General features: G+C 43.3%; 1 protein-coding gene across 1 annotated transcript in view; it reads left to right on the top strand.

Moving 5' to 3' along the window:
* Positions 1-16495, top strand: part of TRAF3 (TNF receptor associated factor 3) — a 128181-nt gene that overhangs the window by 29136 nt on the left and 82550 nt on the right. The window lies entirely within an intron of this gene.

Below are 16495 nucleotides of genomic sequence, written 5' to 3'. Positions count from 1 at the left end.
ATATATATATATATATATATATATATACACACACACACATACTGTATACATACTGTATACACACATAGGGCAACATTTATCAAAACCTGTACAGAGGAAAAGTTGACCAGTTGCCCATAGAAACCAATCAGATCACTTCTTTCATTTTAAAGAGGGCCTCTCAAAAATGAAAGAAGCGATCTGATTGGTTGCTATGGGCAACTGCTCCACTTTTCCTCTGCTAAGATTTTGACAAATCTCCCCCATACTGTATACATACACACACATACTGTATACATACATATACATACATACATTCACTCACATACTGTATACATATATATATATATATATATATATATATATATATATACACACACATACACATACACACACATACTGTATACATGCATACACATATACATACATACATATACATACACACACACACATTGGGGAAGATTTATCGAAACATGTCCAGAGGAAAAGTTGACCAGTTGCCCATAGCAACCAATCAGATCTCTTCTTTCATTTTTGAAAAAAGGGCCTCTGAAAAATGAAAGAAGCGATCTGATTGGTTGAGCTGAGAAACTGGTCAACTTTTCCTCTGCACAGGTTTTTATCTCCCCCATTACATTGAGTTTTAAATACATAGATTTTGTTTAAGTTCACACTACAGAAAACGGGGACAAAATAAAAAGAACAAAAAACGGGGCGCTCTCTCGTGTAGTATTGTGGGATCAAGGGAACATGACCCACCATCACACCTTATGGTGTTGTACTGATCTGCTGGAGTTATGCAACAGGGCAGACACAACACTGTGATAGGTTTGGGGTGGAGTAGGTTGATGCAGTTTGCAGCTCACTGCCATATATCCGTATCCCCAAGGGTACGGAATATGGAAACAGGATAACAGAGAAAAATGGGGAATCGGTAGAGCGCTACTGCTTGTAAGGAAAGGACTCGATGCCACAGATGCACAGGACGATTTATTAGAATAAAAAAATACTGGACAACACGTTTCGGTGCTGGCACACGCCTTTCTCAGGTCCACAATGAATTAATGGAATAGTAATACATACAAATATTGTTTCACATAAAACAGTATAAAATAATAGTAAATAAGTGGTTGGATCATATGTATTCAATACGTAAAACAGGTCAAACAGGAGATTAAAACCAATAATAAGAGAATACATAGGATGAAATAATGTGGACATGAAAAGACACACTGAACTGCACAAAGATACCTATGTCTTGGTGTTTTTGAGGAGTCTGAGAATACTGTAAGGGAAGCCTATAAGGATATAAAAAATGGCTTTTATTGCCATAGAGTATATATATATATATATAAAAAATTTTATATAATCTATACTCTATGGCAATAAAAGCCTTTTTATTTATATAATCTATACTCTATGGACATATGGCAGTATTTCTCCGTACAGCGCCACTTTTGCCTTTCCTTATAGGCTTTCCTTACAGTATTCTCAGACTCCTCACAAACACCAAGACATAGGTATCTTTGTGCAGTTCAGTGTGTCTTTTCATGTCCACATTATTTCATCCTATGTATTCTTTTATTATTGGTTTTAATCTCCTGTTTTACGTATTGAATACATATGATCCAACCACTTATTTACTATTATTTTATACTGTTTTATGTGAAACGATATTTGTATGTATTACTTTTCCATTAATTCATTGTGGACCTGAGAAAGGCGCGTGCCAGCTCCGAAACACGTTGTCCATTATCTTTTATTCTAATAAATCGTCCTGTGCATCTGTGGCGTCCAGAGTACATTCCTTGCAAGCAGTAGCGCTCTACCGATTCAGAAGCGCTCTACCGATTCCCCATTTTTGTCTACAGAAGACGGAAGTTCCAAGTGCAGCTGGCACCGACTGAATCATTTGGTGCTCTGACTGTGTGGACATTCGCCGTCCCCATAGACGTGTCTATGTCTTCCGCGCAGACTCCGCCTAAAGGATGACCGAGATCATTCCTTTGGCGCCATTATCTCATTGTTGGAATCCCATTAACTGCCATCAGATTCTGTTGCGTTGGAATTTCCGAGAGCGGAATTTCAAAACAGAGAACCGCAGTGCAAACCTATCTAAATAGTTTGGACATTTCTGCTTGTGATGATACCAATTATTTTCTTTTGGAAAAGGGGGATTATTTGAATGTTTATTACGGAAGGGGTTCATTTATATTTGTTTATTTATTTAATATTTATTTATTTGTCCCAGAACTCTGAGTTGTGGGAACAACGTTGCCGGGATGCAGTTTTTTTTTTCCAGGTATTTTCAGCCACATCTAGGTTTGCAAAATTCTTTCCATTATGCCTTTCTTATGCAAATACTGCCCTGTGTGAACAAGGCCTTACTGTCTATTTAGTTTGCAAAAGAACCTTTTAGGCCGCATTCACACAACAGAATACATTTTGGCTCCAATTCCGTATCTGTCCAGCATTTGTGGAATTGATGCAGAATTGATGCAGAATTTCCGGATGCTTTCTGCATTATTCCGCAGCACAGTTAAAAAGGTGGTCTAAAAATGTTAAATTCCGCATGATTTCCACACCAATTCCGCATTTTTTGCAGATTAATCCCATTTACTTTAACAGGATTCCGCAGCCGAAGTCTGGAAAAATATAAGACCAGACATAGTTTTTCAGAGCGGGGAAAGCGGGATTTCCGCAAAAAAAAAAACATTTCTTAGCATAAATTCTGCTGTGTGAATGACCTTGCGGAATCTCATTAGAATGAATGAGCAATACATTTAGGTGAAATTCTGTGCGGAAATATAATGTGGAATTCCGTGCAGTATTTTTGCCATGTGAACGGGGCCTTAGGGTAAGGTCACACGTAGTGCGTCCGCAGGGTATGTGACACTGCGGATGCGCTACTGACCGCCCCTAGAGTCAGCCTCCTACTTTGCCTGTGTGTCCTGGTTTGTCTGGCAATACACAGCTACGAGCAGACACAAACTGAGCTGCGAGTCGCGCATGCGCAATGTACTCAAAGACATTGCGACATCTATGTCTTCTTATAGCGGCGTATTGCCAATCAAACCAGGACACACGGGCAAAGTGTGATATGTGTGACCTTACCCTCAGGACTTTGCCTTAATTTTATTTATTTTAATTTATTTTTTATTTTTATTTTTTATAAACAGCAGAACAAAGTCTGCCAACTCTGTTCCGTAATGCTTCGGGGCACCTCTGGAGTTCCCAGCAAAAGAAATGACCCCTGAGTTGAACTTTCACTGGCGAGAAATTGACCAATATTTTTACGAAAAAATTGAAACAACTAGGATTCCCCTTTTGTCATTTCTGGAGAAACAAATGATGAATATGTATCACCGAAAAACTGTATTGCAGCAAAGTGTGAAATGTAAAAAAAAATAAGCTTGCTGACCTAACTCCTAACAGCTTAGGGCAGTGTTTCCCAACCAGTGTGCCTACAGCTGTTGTAAAACTACAACTCCCAGCATGCCCGGACAGCCGAAGTACAGGATAAGTAATGTAATGTATGTACACAGTGACCTCACCAGCAGAATAGCGAGTGCAGCTCTGGAGTAGAATACAGGATAGCAAGAAAGTAGGATGTCCAGCGCTTTTGGTGCTATTTCTTAGGCTTTATTGGGTTATAAAAGCATATACAGAACAGAGACAGGAACGCCGACGCGTTTCGGATCCATATGATCCTTAGTCATGGCAATAAATGTGACAAACTTTCTCATATAAATACACATACTAGTAAGTCACATGGTCAATGACATTGCAATTAAGAATGGGTAACATTAAAAACCTGGAGATACCACTGGAGGGAGGCAGCAAAACAAAAAACCTGGGACACAGAATCCACCTACCAGGGATACAAAGAAGGGGATACATAATTCTAACCCAATATTGGTTTACACAGGATGTCCATAGACTGGAGTATAATGCAGGATATAAATCGAGATTTTCCTAGCTAATGTGACGGAAAATATTAGTTATATGAAGACAGGAGGCGAGTATCTTGCATTAATCTTTCTTCTTTAATGCCCATAGCAGAATTTTTTTTTTATACAATTTTAAAACGTATATTAAAGAAAAAATCTTCAAAACTACAACTCCCAGCAGCCCTTTGGGCTCTCTTCACCCCTCCCAGCTCGACTGGCTCCTATATAAAGGGCTGTCTGGGACATCTCCTCCTCTTTCTTTATGCGGCATCCAGCACAGCAGACTCCATATGAAGAACAGGAACTGCCACTCGATGATGCTTCTTGACAACGTGGTCAACAGGACCGCCGTGACCTGAACGAACTGGAACAAAAATCCGATGAACAACGGATCAGGAACATATCAGCCTCCTTGCAGAAGGTGGAAGACTTTCTCTTCAATAACCTGGAAAGACAAAAAAGAACACCATGATAGGGTTGGGTCGGGAGGGAAGATACTCGCCTCCTGTCTTCATATAACTAATATTTTCCGTCACATTAGCTAGGAAAATCTCGATTTATATATCAGACAGGAGGCTCATATCTTGCAAGTTTAAAGCTTACCAAGATAAGTAGGAATCAGAATCATAAAACCGACATAGAGACATGTTCTTCGGGTCGAAAATAAAACTGACGGAAAGTGGTCTGGGACGACCAGTCAGCGGCCAGTAAGAGATCCGACAGAGAACCTCCTGATATAACAACCTTAGTGGCCATAGCCCCTCTAGAGGAGTGGGCGCCAAATAAGGATACATCAATCCCCGCCATCTCCATGGCTAGACGAACCCACCGAGCCAATGTAGCCGAGGAGACCGGGAGATGAGGTTGGACATAAGAGATGAGTAATTGAGTATGACTATTAGATCGGAGAGGTGCTGTTCGCGTCTCATACTCTTGAAGACATCGAACCACACATAGTTTGGGATGAGCCGGAAAAAACGGATAAAAGACGGATTGAAGACCCGTCTTAGTCCTGCGGACAACCGAAAACTGAACACCTCCAGGCGAGAATTGACGCCGAGAGACATCTAAAGCTCGAACATCCGATACCCTTTTGATAGAGACCAGACATAAGAGAACGGTCAGTTTTACTGAAAGAAGCTTCAAAGAAAGATCCTTGTTATCTTCCCATGAAGAAAACATATCTAGCACGCGGGAAATATCCCACGTAGCTTGATATTTAGGGCGAGGAGGACGCTTAAATTTGATTCCCCGTAAGAGTCTGCAAACTAAAGGATGTTTGCCCACCGGTAAGGAATCCACCGGATAGTGGTATGCAGAAATAGCTGATCTATAAACATTTATAGAACTATAAGATTTGCCTGAATCGAATGTGTTGGCTAGGTAGTTGACTACCGCCTGCACAGGTGCCTGAACGGGACTAATCTCCCGTTGATCACACCAACGCACCCAGAGTCCCCATGCAGATCGATACGCCGATCTAGTCCCTGGGGCCCAGGCCAGGGCGAGGAGATTTCTAGCTGATTCAGAAAGATCATTACCTGATGTCGGCACCCCGAAACCAACCAAGCAAGGAGAGGTAGGCTGCCGTCCAGAACTAGAGGGTGAAGACCCTTGTTCGGGTTCGAGAGAAGATGAGGCAGAGGGGGTAACAACCTGGGGAAATCTATCGTCATCCCCAACAGAAGGGGGAACCACGGCTGAGTCGGCCACCATGGGGTGATCAACGTTACTGTTGCTTTCTGAGACAGGATCTGGAGAAGAACCTTGGTGATCATCGGAAAGGGGGGAAATGCATAATGCGTCCCTTCCGGCCACCGTTGGTAGAAAGCGTCCACAGCTGACGCCTCTGGATCTGGCCTCCAACTGTAAAACCGAGGTAATTGTCGATTGAGTCGCGAGGCAAAAAGATCCATATAGAATGGACCCCAAAGGTCCTGAAGTGACAGGAAGACTGACCGGTCCAGCGTCCAGTCGCTGGAGTCGATCAAGTAACGGGAATTCCAGTCTGCCACGGAATTGGAGACTCCTGGAATATATTCCGCAATAGGAATAAGGTCGCGAGACAGACAAAAATGCCAGAAGTCGGACGCTATGTCCGCTAACACCCTGGACCTCGAGCCCCCAAGGCGGTTGATGTATTGAACCGCTGCTATGTTGTCCATGCGTAAAAGTACGCAACAATTGGACCTCTGTGATAGAAAGCTCTTGACCGCAAAGAATGCTGCCAAAAGTTCTAGAGCATTGATGTGGAGAAGAGATTCCTCTTCTGACCAAATCCCGCCTGTTGTGTCCTGACCACAGTGGGCTCCCCAGCCTTGTCGACTCGCGTCGGATTCTATGATCACGTCTGGACAAGAGTTGAAAATGGTCTTGCCATTCCACTCCACAGCGTGACGGAGCCACCAACGTAGCTCCTCGACCGACTCCGGACAAAGAGTCACTTCGTCTGCATAACGTAAACCTTGTCGAAGATGAAGGGTCTTGAGGCGCTGTAGTGCCCGATAATGCAGCGGGGCCGGAAAGATCGCCTGAATGGAAGCCGCCAACAAGCCGACCATGCGAGCAATTACCCTCAAGGATACTTGACCCTTGCGTAGGATTGCTCTGATTTCTTTGCGAATGAGGGACAGTTTTGTTTTGGGTAAACAAAGGACAGCTCTTCTGGTGTCCACCAAAAATCCCAAAAACTCCATCTCTCGTGTTGGGGACAGAACCGATTTTTTGAGGTTTATGAGAAAACCTAGTTCTTCTAACAGAGATACCGTCCAATGACAGTGTAATCTGGCCAGTTCTTTGGAGCCGGCCATGATGAGCAGGTCGTCCAGATAAATTATCAGACGTACCCCTCTGCTCCGGAGAGCTGCCACAACGGGTTTCATCAACTTTGTGAAACACCAAGGGGCGGACGACAGGCCAAATGGAAGGCAAGTGAACTGCCACAGGCGGTCGCCCCACCAAAACCTTAGTAATGGTTGTGAGGTCAGATGCATAGGGACTGTGAGGTAAGCATCTTTCAGATCTATTTTCACTAGCCAGTCTCCTATGCATAGAAGGTCGCGTAACAGATGGATGCCCTCCATCTTGAAGTGACGGTAAGTCACATGTTGGTTTAAGTTCCTCAAGTTTATTACGGGGCGGTACCCGCCATCCTTCTTCTTGACTAAGAAGAGGTTGCTTATGAACCCCGGTGACAAGGGGTCTACTTCCCGTACCGCTTGTTTGCCTAGGAGCTCCTGAAGCTCCTCGTCTATAAGGGATTTGTTTATGTCCGAGAAATGAATAGGTTGGGGTGTAAACCTCATGTCTGGCAGGGATTGGAGCTCTATTTGGTAACCTGCCACTGTGTTCAGTATCCACGCGTCTGCTGTAATCATGGACCAGACGTGGATAAAATGTTTCAGCCTGCCCCCCACATAGGTGTGTGGGAGATGTGGAGAATCTGTACTCACCAGATGATGGTCTGGAACGTGGGTAGCCTCTACCGCCCCGTCCTCTCCAGGGTCGACCTCGGGGTGGAAAGAAAGGTGCAGGTTGTGCCATCGGCATGGTATATTGTTGTGGAGGTGGCACATAGGGCTGAGCGGGAGGTCTAGCATAGGGTCTATAATAGTTGCCTCGGCCGGCAGAACGACCTCTTCCTCTGCCGGCCTTGTTAAAAACCTTGCCACTGGATTTTTTAAGCGAATTTTGCGCTTTGTCCAGTCCTGTAAATAGGCCTACAAATTTATTAATATTCTTGAGAAGGTCCTCTCCAAAAAGAAGACCTTCTGCCGATGGGCCGGGTTCATTTTCCGCCAAATGTGAAAGCTGGGGTTCCAGCTTCATGAGGATGGATCTCCTGCGTTCAATGGAACAGGTGGTATTCGCCGTTCCCAACATGCACATTGCACGTTGCGCCCATCCTCTGAGTTGTGTGATATCCACAGGGTCACCCGAGGAAGCTGCTTGCTCCGAAAGATTAAGGATTTTTGTTAGTGGACCCAATAGGTCCAAAATCCTGTCTTGGATGGCCTTGAACGACCTTTCAATGCCCTTTTTTGAGTATTTTCCGGATTTTGTTAAGTATTTCATAAGGACAGGATCTATTTCCGGAGTTATGGCCACTTTCTTGGAGAGGAAAGGCCGTGGGCATTCTGCCCTCAGTTTATTACGGTTGACCCGATCAAGGGTTCGCCGGGTCCAGTATTCTATATATGCAGCCACCTGGGGCAAGGGGGCCCAATCCCCTGAGCGGGGGTGTATGATGGCCTCTGGATGGAAAAAGGGTTGCCCCAAAGTATCCAGGATAGTCTCTACTTGGACACCCGGATCGGTGGATGGGAAATCCGCCTGTAAACCCGCCTCATTTTCAGACCCAGAATCTGTGCCTTCTGGTTCACCAGATTCTTCCTCCGCCGAGTCCTCCTCCGACGTATCGAAGGAGTTAGGCTTGGAACGCCTGACGGACTTATGCCTCTTAGTACACTCCCCGAGGCCCGGGGGTCGAATGGGGTCGTTTGTCATTGCGGGGTGACAGGCCATGGTGGGCTCTGTCTGTTGCATATATGTTTCTTCCCCTGCCGGGGAGTCGTATGCGACAGTATGTTTGCGCTTATAAAGCGCTTTGCCTTTCTTGGCAGAGTCAGCAGTAACTGGCATATGAGATACCGATGGTGCAGCAACTGTCGCCAGAGCTGCCTTAACTGATCTATTAATAAGCTCTTGTATTTGTGCTGCAGATAGGGGAGCTTCTGAGAGCATATCCTGCCCCAAACCTGACTGGGAAGATTCTCCGGCCATTATAGATTAGAATAATAAGTAACACTATTCAGGCTGTGAAATAATCAAAGCTAAGCCTTTTATGTCAGAGGGAATGATCTATATAAATTTATCAGAGTGCCCAGTCTCCTACCAGACAAGCTAACAAGCTGACAGGTAAGGTACAATGAGTTAATATATGCAGCGATACCTGAGGCTCTATCTAATACCAGACAGTGACTGCTCCGATGCTAAACCCTCCACCGCTCGCCACGGAATGGCGAGAGGGGAAGGAGGGGTTGTTAGTATACAGCGCTCGGGGCCGTAATCACATGCGATTACGGCCGTGAGCGCCGCAATTGGTCAGACGCGCGGTAAGCCGCGCTATGATTGGCTGCAAGGAAGGAGCGGCAGGCCGCCTCTGGGACTATGCGACTCCGCCCCTAAAGGTTCCCGCGCGCGGTTTAGCAGCGAGAAGAAGGGGAAGGGGAAGAAAGCCACAGAGGACCTAAGATGGCGTCTGTGAGTAAAACAGGAATGGGAAAAATCTGTGTAAATAGAGAACGAAGCCCCTTACCCTTCCGACCGCAACCAGGGGTCTGCGGTCTATAAAGGACTCGTCACAGGACTAAATAAAAGAAAATATAAGAAATCTAGACAGAGAAAATATATACATATACAGTTACAGAAAATAGAAATGTTCAGATAAATCTGAAGCTACAGTAAATATAGAGTAGAGAATGATAAAACGAATTATACAAGAAAAGGAATCCAAAGGATATTAAAACTAGTGTTGCTCGCGAATATTCGCAATTCGAATTTTATTCGCGAATATCGCATATTCGCGAATTCGCGAATATTTGCGAATATAGCGCTATATATTCGTAATTACGAATATTCTTTTTTTTTTTTTTACAGTACACATCACAGTGATCATCCCTCTCTACTTCCAGCTTATGTGGTGTAAAGAAGGCTCTAATACTACTGTGTGAGACTGGTGCGCGAATTTTCGCATATGCGAACATTTGCATATGCTAATTTTCGCATGTGCGAATTTTCGCTTATGTTAATTTTTGTATATGCTAATTTTCGCATATGCTAATTTTCGCACACGCGAATATTCGTATATGCGAAAATAAAACGAGAATATTACGAATATGCGAATATTCGCAAATATGACGAATATTCGTCCATATATTCGCGAATATTCGCGAATTCGAATATGGCCTATGCCGCTCAACACTAATTAAAACAACATGAATCACTTAACTGATGTCTGCCATGAGCAGAAAGAAAGAGGGGGAGATGTCCCAGACAGCCCTTTATATAGGAGCCAGTCGAGCTGGGAGGGGTGAAGAGAGCCCAAAGGGCTGCTGGGAGTTGTAGTTTTGAAGATTTTTTCTTTAATATACGTTTTAAAATTGTATAAAAAAAAAATTCTGCTATGGGCATTAAAGAAGAAAGATTAATGCAAGATATGAGCCTCCTGTCTGATATATAACTCAGGATCAGTACAGGATAAGTAATGTATGTACACAGTGAACCCACCAGTAGAATAGTGAGTACAGCTCTGTAGTATAATACAGGATATAACTCAGGATCAGTACAGGATAAGTAATGTAATGTATGTACACAGTGACCTCACCAGCAGAATAGTGAGTACAGCTCTGGAGTATAATACAGGATATAAATCAGGATCAGTACAGGATAAGTAATGTAATGTATGTACACAGTGACCTCACCAGCAGAATAGTGAGTACAGCTCTGTAGTATAATACAGGATATAACTCAGGATCAGTACAGGATAAGTAATGTAATGTATGTACACAGTGACCTCACCAGCAGAATAGTGAGTACAGCTCTGGAGTATAATACAGGATATAACTCAGGATCAGTACAGGATAAGTAATGTAATGTATGTACACAGTGACCTCACCAGCAGAATAGTGAGTACAGCTCTGGGGTATAATACAGGATATAACTCAGGATCAGTATAGGATAAGTAATGTAATGTATGTACACAGTGACACCACCAGCAGAATAGTGAGTACAGCTCTGGAGTATAATACAGGATATAACTCAGGATCAGTACAGGATAAGTAATGTAATGTATGTACACAGTGACCTCACCAGCAGAATAGTGAGTACAGCTCTGGAGTATAATACAGGATATAACTCAGGATCAGTACAGGATAAGTAATGTAATGTATGTACACAGTGACCTCATCAGCAGAATAGTGAGTACAGCTCTGGAGTATAATGCAGGATATAACTCAGGATCAGTACAGGATAAGTAATGTAATGTATGTACACAGTGACCTCACCAGCAGAATAGTGAGTACAGCTCTGGAGTATAATACAGGATGTGAATATATACACACAGTCATGTGAGTTTGCATGTAACATAATGTAATTGGAGCGGTGTATCATTGCCACATGCAAAATAGCGCGACATGAAAACAGTCACAAAAAATTAGTCTGTAATAGAATTTTAGACGCATGTTGCACGCGACTTTGTTTCCGTTGACCCCAATGAAACTTGCATTCGACTTGCTTGCGACTTCTCTGCGATTTTGCTATTTTGTTAACTAAGTCGCAGCCCTAATAAAGTCCGGATTGAGACATTTGTCATTGTGTAGCCCTAGACCAATAAAGGATGTGACTCAGGATCTTTGGGTGTTTAAAACATGATGGAAAATAAACACTAAGGACACAGTATTTAATATTGTTCTATAAAATGTATTTCATTTAATGAAGCATTACAGTAAAAACATATTTTACATTCACAATGCAACCAGCCATCCAATATACATGATTTATCTAATATCTGAAGTAGTTCATGTCTCACTCAGTTCCTGGAATCTCTTTCTTCTGCTGGATCATGTGATCTCATAGGGACTCCTGGGAATAGCTTGTCTTTGTGTTCTCTAGTGGGGGGGTACTACCATCATTACCAGAATGATGAATTCCTGTAATATGAATTTGCATGAGGGTAGAAACCCTTATCAGAAACTGACAGACAGACAGATAGATAGATAGATAGATAGATAGATAGATACAGTCATGGCCGTAAATGTTGGCACCCCTGAAATTTTTCAAGAAAATTAAGTATTTCTCACAGAAAAGGATTGCAGTAACACATGTTTTGCTATACACGTTTAGTTCCAAAACACACAAAGGGAATAAACAAAAAAAGAGAGGGAAAAAAACCAAATTGGACATAATGTCACCAAACTCCAAAAATAGAAAAGTAGAGGAATGTCCAGCACAAAGCACGATGCAAGATGGAAATTTATTGTAGATACACACAGCAAACAGCAACACGGATCATAGAGTAAAGTGACGCGTTTCAGCAACCTTGGTCGCCTTAGTCATACAATGGTATACTCAGATCAGTTCGGCTCTTATAGTAGGCGGCACCGCCCACCTCACCAGGTGAAAACACCTGAGTGGGACGGGGCGGCGCACACCCACACACAAGGGCCAGACTGACGTCTGCGTTCACACTAAACAAAAAAAGGGGAGGAAAAGAACACTAAACAGAATGTACATAGCTCACATATGAAATCAGCTGTGAAATATCATAAACGAAAAATAATAATGTACATAATCAAAATTTCCAGGGATAGGGACTAACCAACATATATAAAAGACATGATAATAAATCAATAGTTTAAAACCACATGGTAATATAAACTGTCAGTCACATCCTAGGTGTGCTCAGATTTGTATACCATTGTATGACTAAGGCGACCAAGGTTGCTGAAACGCGTCACTTTACTCTATGATCCGTGTTGCTGTTTGCTGTGTGTATCTACAATAAATTTCCATCTTGCATCGTGCTTTGTGCTGGACATTCCTCTACTTTTCTATTGTTCGTCTTCGTGGTGTCCGCACGAGTCCGTGCACTGAGGCGGCGGTGGAGAGCTGGATGACCTTTCTATTTCTACAAACTCCAAAAATGGTCTGGACAAAATTATTGGCACCCTTAACTTAATATTTGGTTGCACATCCTTTGGAAAAAATAACTGAAATCAGTCACTTCCTATAACTATTGATAACTATCAATAAGCTCCTTACACCTCTCAGCCGGAATGTTGGACCACTCTTCCTTTGCAAACTGCTCCAGGTCTCTCTTATTGGAAGGCGCCTTTTCCCAACATCAATTTTAAGATCTCTCCAATCGTCAATTTTGGACTCATTGCTGCCACTTCAGAACTCTCCAGCACTTTGTTGCCATCCATTTCTGGGTCTTTTTGACGTATGTTTGGGGTCATTGTCCTGCTGGAAGACCCAAGATCTCGGACACAAACCCAGCTTTCTGACACTGGGCTGTACAGTGCGACCCAAAATCCATTGGTAATCCTCAGATTTCATGATGTCTTGTACACATTAAAGGCCCCCAGTGCCAGAGGCAGCAAAACAACCCCAAACATCACTGACCTCCACCATATTTCACGGTAGGTACTGTGCTCTTTTCTTTGTAGGCCTCATTCTGTTTTCGGTAAACAGTAGAATGATGGGCTTTACCAAAAAGCTCTATCTTGGTCTCATCTGTCCACAAGATGTTTCCCCAGAAGGATTTTGGCTAAGGCTGGGTTCACACCACGTTTTTGCAATACAGTTTTTTTAATCAGGTTTTTGATTTAAAAAAAACGGATTCCTCAAAACCTGACTAAACTGCATCAAAACGTGTGTAAAACGTTTTATCTGTATACGGTTGAAAACCGTATACGGTTTGAAAAGTGATGTCCGGTTGAATCTGTTTTTTAAGAAAAAAAAAGTATATGTTTTGAACTTTTCACTCCATTATGAATAAAGTTTCACTTGTTTGATTGAAATTCCAAGAAAAAAAACTGTGCGAAGTCAAAATCCGTATGGTAAAAACTGGATGGAACCGTACACACATACAGGTCTGTACTGTTCCCATTGACCTCCATGTTAAAAAAACGTATACGGGTCAATACGGTTTTTCACCTGGACCAAAAACCGTGGTAGGCCATGGTTTTCTGTCCAGAAAAAAAAAAGTTAAAAACCGTGTGGTGTGAAAAACGGAGACACCCGTATGCAATATGGTGCATACGGTTTTGAATGGAAAGTCTATGGCCGCGGTTTGCTGTACGGTTGCATACGGTTTTTTAAAAAAACGTATCCAAAAACTGTATAGAAAATCGTGGTGTGAACCCACCCTTACTCAAGTTCATTTTGCCAAAATATAGTCTTGCTTTTTTATGTCTCTGTGTCAGCAGTGGGGTCCTCCTGGGTCTCCTCCATAGTGGGGTCCTCCTGGGTCTCCTCCATAGTGGGGTCCTCCTGGGTCTCCTCCATAGTGGGGTCCTCCTGGGTCTCCTCCATAGTGGGGTCCTCCTGGGTCTCCTCCATAGTGGGGTCCTCCTGGGTCTCCTCCATAGTGGGGTCCTCCTGGGTCTCCTCCATAGTGGGGTCCTCCTGGGTCTCCTCCATAGTGGGGTCCTCCTGGTTCTCCTCCATAGTGGGGTCCTCCTGGGTCTCCTCCATAGCGTTTCATTTCATTTAAATGTCGACGGATAGTTCATGCTGACACTGATTCTTCCGGAGCCTGCAGGACAGCTTGAATATCTTTGGAACTTGTTTGGGGCTGCTTATCCACCATCCGGACTATCCTGCGTTGACACCTTTCAGCAATTTTTCTCTTCCGTCCACTCCCAGGGAGATTAGCCACAGTGCCATGGGTTGCAAACTTCTTGATAATGTTGCGCACTGTGGACAAAGACAAATCTAGATCTCTGGAGATGGACTTGTAACCTTGAGATTGTTGATATTTTTCCACAATTCCTGTTCTCAAGTCCTCAGATAGTTCTCTTCTCTTTCTGTTGTCAATGCTTAGTGTGGCACACACAGACACACAATGCAAAGATTAAGTGAACTTCTCTCCTTTTTATCTGCTTTCAGGTGTGATTTTTATATTGCCCACACCTGTTACTTGCCCCAGGTGAGTATAAAGGAGCATCACATGCTTGAAACAATCTTATTTTTCCACAATTTTGAAAGGGTGCCAATAATTTTGTCCAGACCATTTTTGGAGTTTGGTGACATTATGTCCAATTTGCTTTTTGTATTTAGTTCCAATACACACAAAGGGAATAAACATGTGTTACTGCAATCCTTTTCTGGAAGAAACACTTCATTTTCTTGAAACATTTCAGGGGTGCCAATATTTATGGCCATGACTGTAGATAGGTATGAGATAGATAGATAGATATATATTAGAAAGGAAGATATTAGATAGATATGAGTTAAATAGATATATATGAGATAGATAGATATTAGATAGGTAGATAAATATTAGGTAGATATTAGATAGATATGAGATAGATATGATATAGATAGACAGATAGATATTAGATAGGTAGATATTAGATAGGTAGATATTAGATAGATATGATATAGATAGATAGATATTAGGTAGATATTAGGTAGATATGAGATAGATAGGCTCCTGCCACACAGATAAAGGTTCAGACTCCCTGACTGTATGTTTTTTTATCTTGACCTATTTAGGGAAATATAAAGGGGAGAACAGAAGCAGACAGGTGGCTAAACTGCAGGAAAGTGAGTGCTCTCTACATTAAGCAGTGTTTCCCAACCAGGGTGCCTCCAGCTGTTGCAAGACTACAACTCCCAGCATGCCCGGACAACCAAAGGGAGTTGTAGTTTTGCCACAGCTGAAGGCACCCTGGTTGGGAAACACTGACATAAAGGAAGTGTTAAAGGGGTTATTAACCATAAAGTGACTTAAGTACTTACCTTCTAGATGCTGCTGCTTTCTTTTTGTGAAATGTCTATTTCCTGTTGGAGTTCCCTCCCTCCAATTAGAAGTCCCAGGATCCATCGTTTGTAAGTGTGAGTTCACTTTTCTCCCTCCCACACATCAGTCACCTCACCCTTGCACACATGAGCTACAGTTCCCTGCAGCCCTGTGGAGAATGACCCAGTAGTCCCTCCAGCCATTGAAGCACAGACAGGCTCCCTATGGACACTTGACTAGTGATGTAATGTCTTGGGCCGTACTGCAACCTGGGAAAACCTGAGACGACATTCATTTAGTATACCTCTAAAATAAACATTGGGTCAAAAATTACATAAGAATTGTGAGATCAGCCATCAAACACAGGTACAGACACTATATAATGAACTACGCTCATTTTACAGCCCCTGTAGCACGGTCAAATAAAAAAAAAAGTTCCAGGAATACCCCTTTAAGTGTGATATACGGCGGGGGGGGGGGCAAAGGGGTACTCTGGAGGAAAAAGAAATGTTTTAAAATATCAAATAGTGCTAGAAAGTTATACAGATTTGTAAATTACATTCATATAGAAGTCTAGAAGACCCAGGAGGACCCCACTATGGAGGAGACCCAGGAGGACCCCACTTATGGAGGAGACCCAGGAGGACCCCACTATGGAGGAGACCCAGGAGGACCCTACTATGGAGGAGACCCAGGAGGACCCCACTATGGAGGAGACCCAGGAGGACCCCACTATGGAGAAGACCCAGGAGGACCCCACTATGGAGGAGACCCAGGAGGACCCCACTATGGAGGAGACCCAGGAGGACCCCACTATGGAGGAGACCCAGGAGGACCCCACTATGGAGGAGACCCAGGAGGACCCCACTATGGAGGAGACCCAGGAGGACCCCACTATGGAGGAGACCCAGGAGGACCCCACTATGGAGGAGACCCAGGAGGACCCCACTATGGAGAAGACCCAGGAGGACCCCACTATGGAGGAGACCCAGGAGGACCCCACTATGGAGGAGACCCAGGAGGACCCCACTATGGAGGA

Source organism: Hyla sarda, chromosome 11 (genome assembly GCF_029499605.1).
Source record: "Hyla sarda isolate aHylSar1 chromosome 11, aHylSar1.hap1, whole genome shotgun sequence".
Lineage (NCBI taxonomy): Eukaryota > Metazoa > Chordata > Amphibia > Anura > Hylidae > Hyla > Hyla sarda.
Note: the sequence above shows the minus strand (reverse complement) of the source record. Positions and strands in the feature narration are given on the sequence as shown.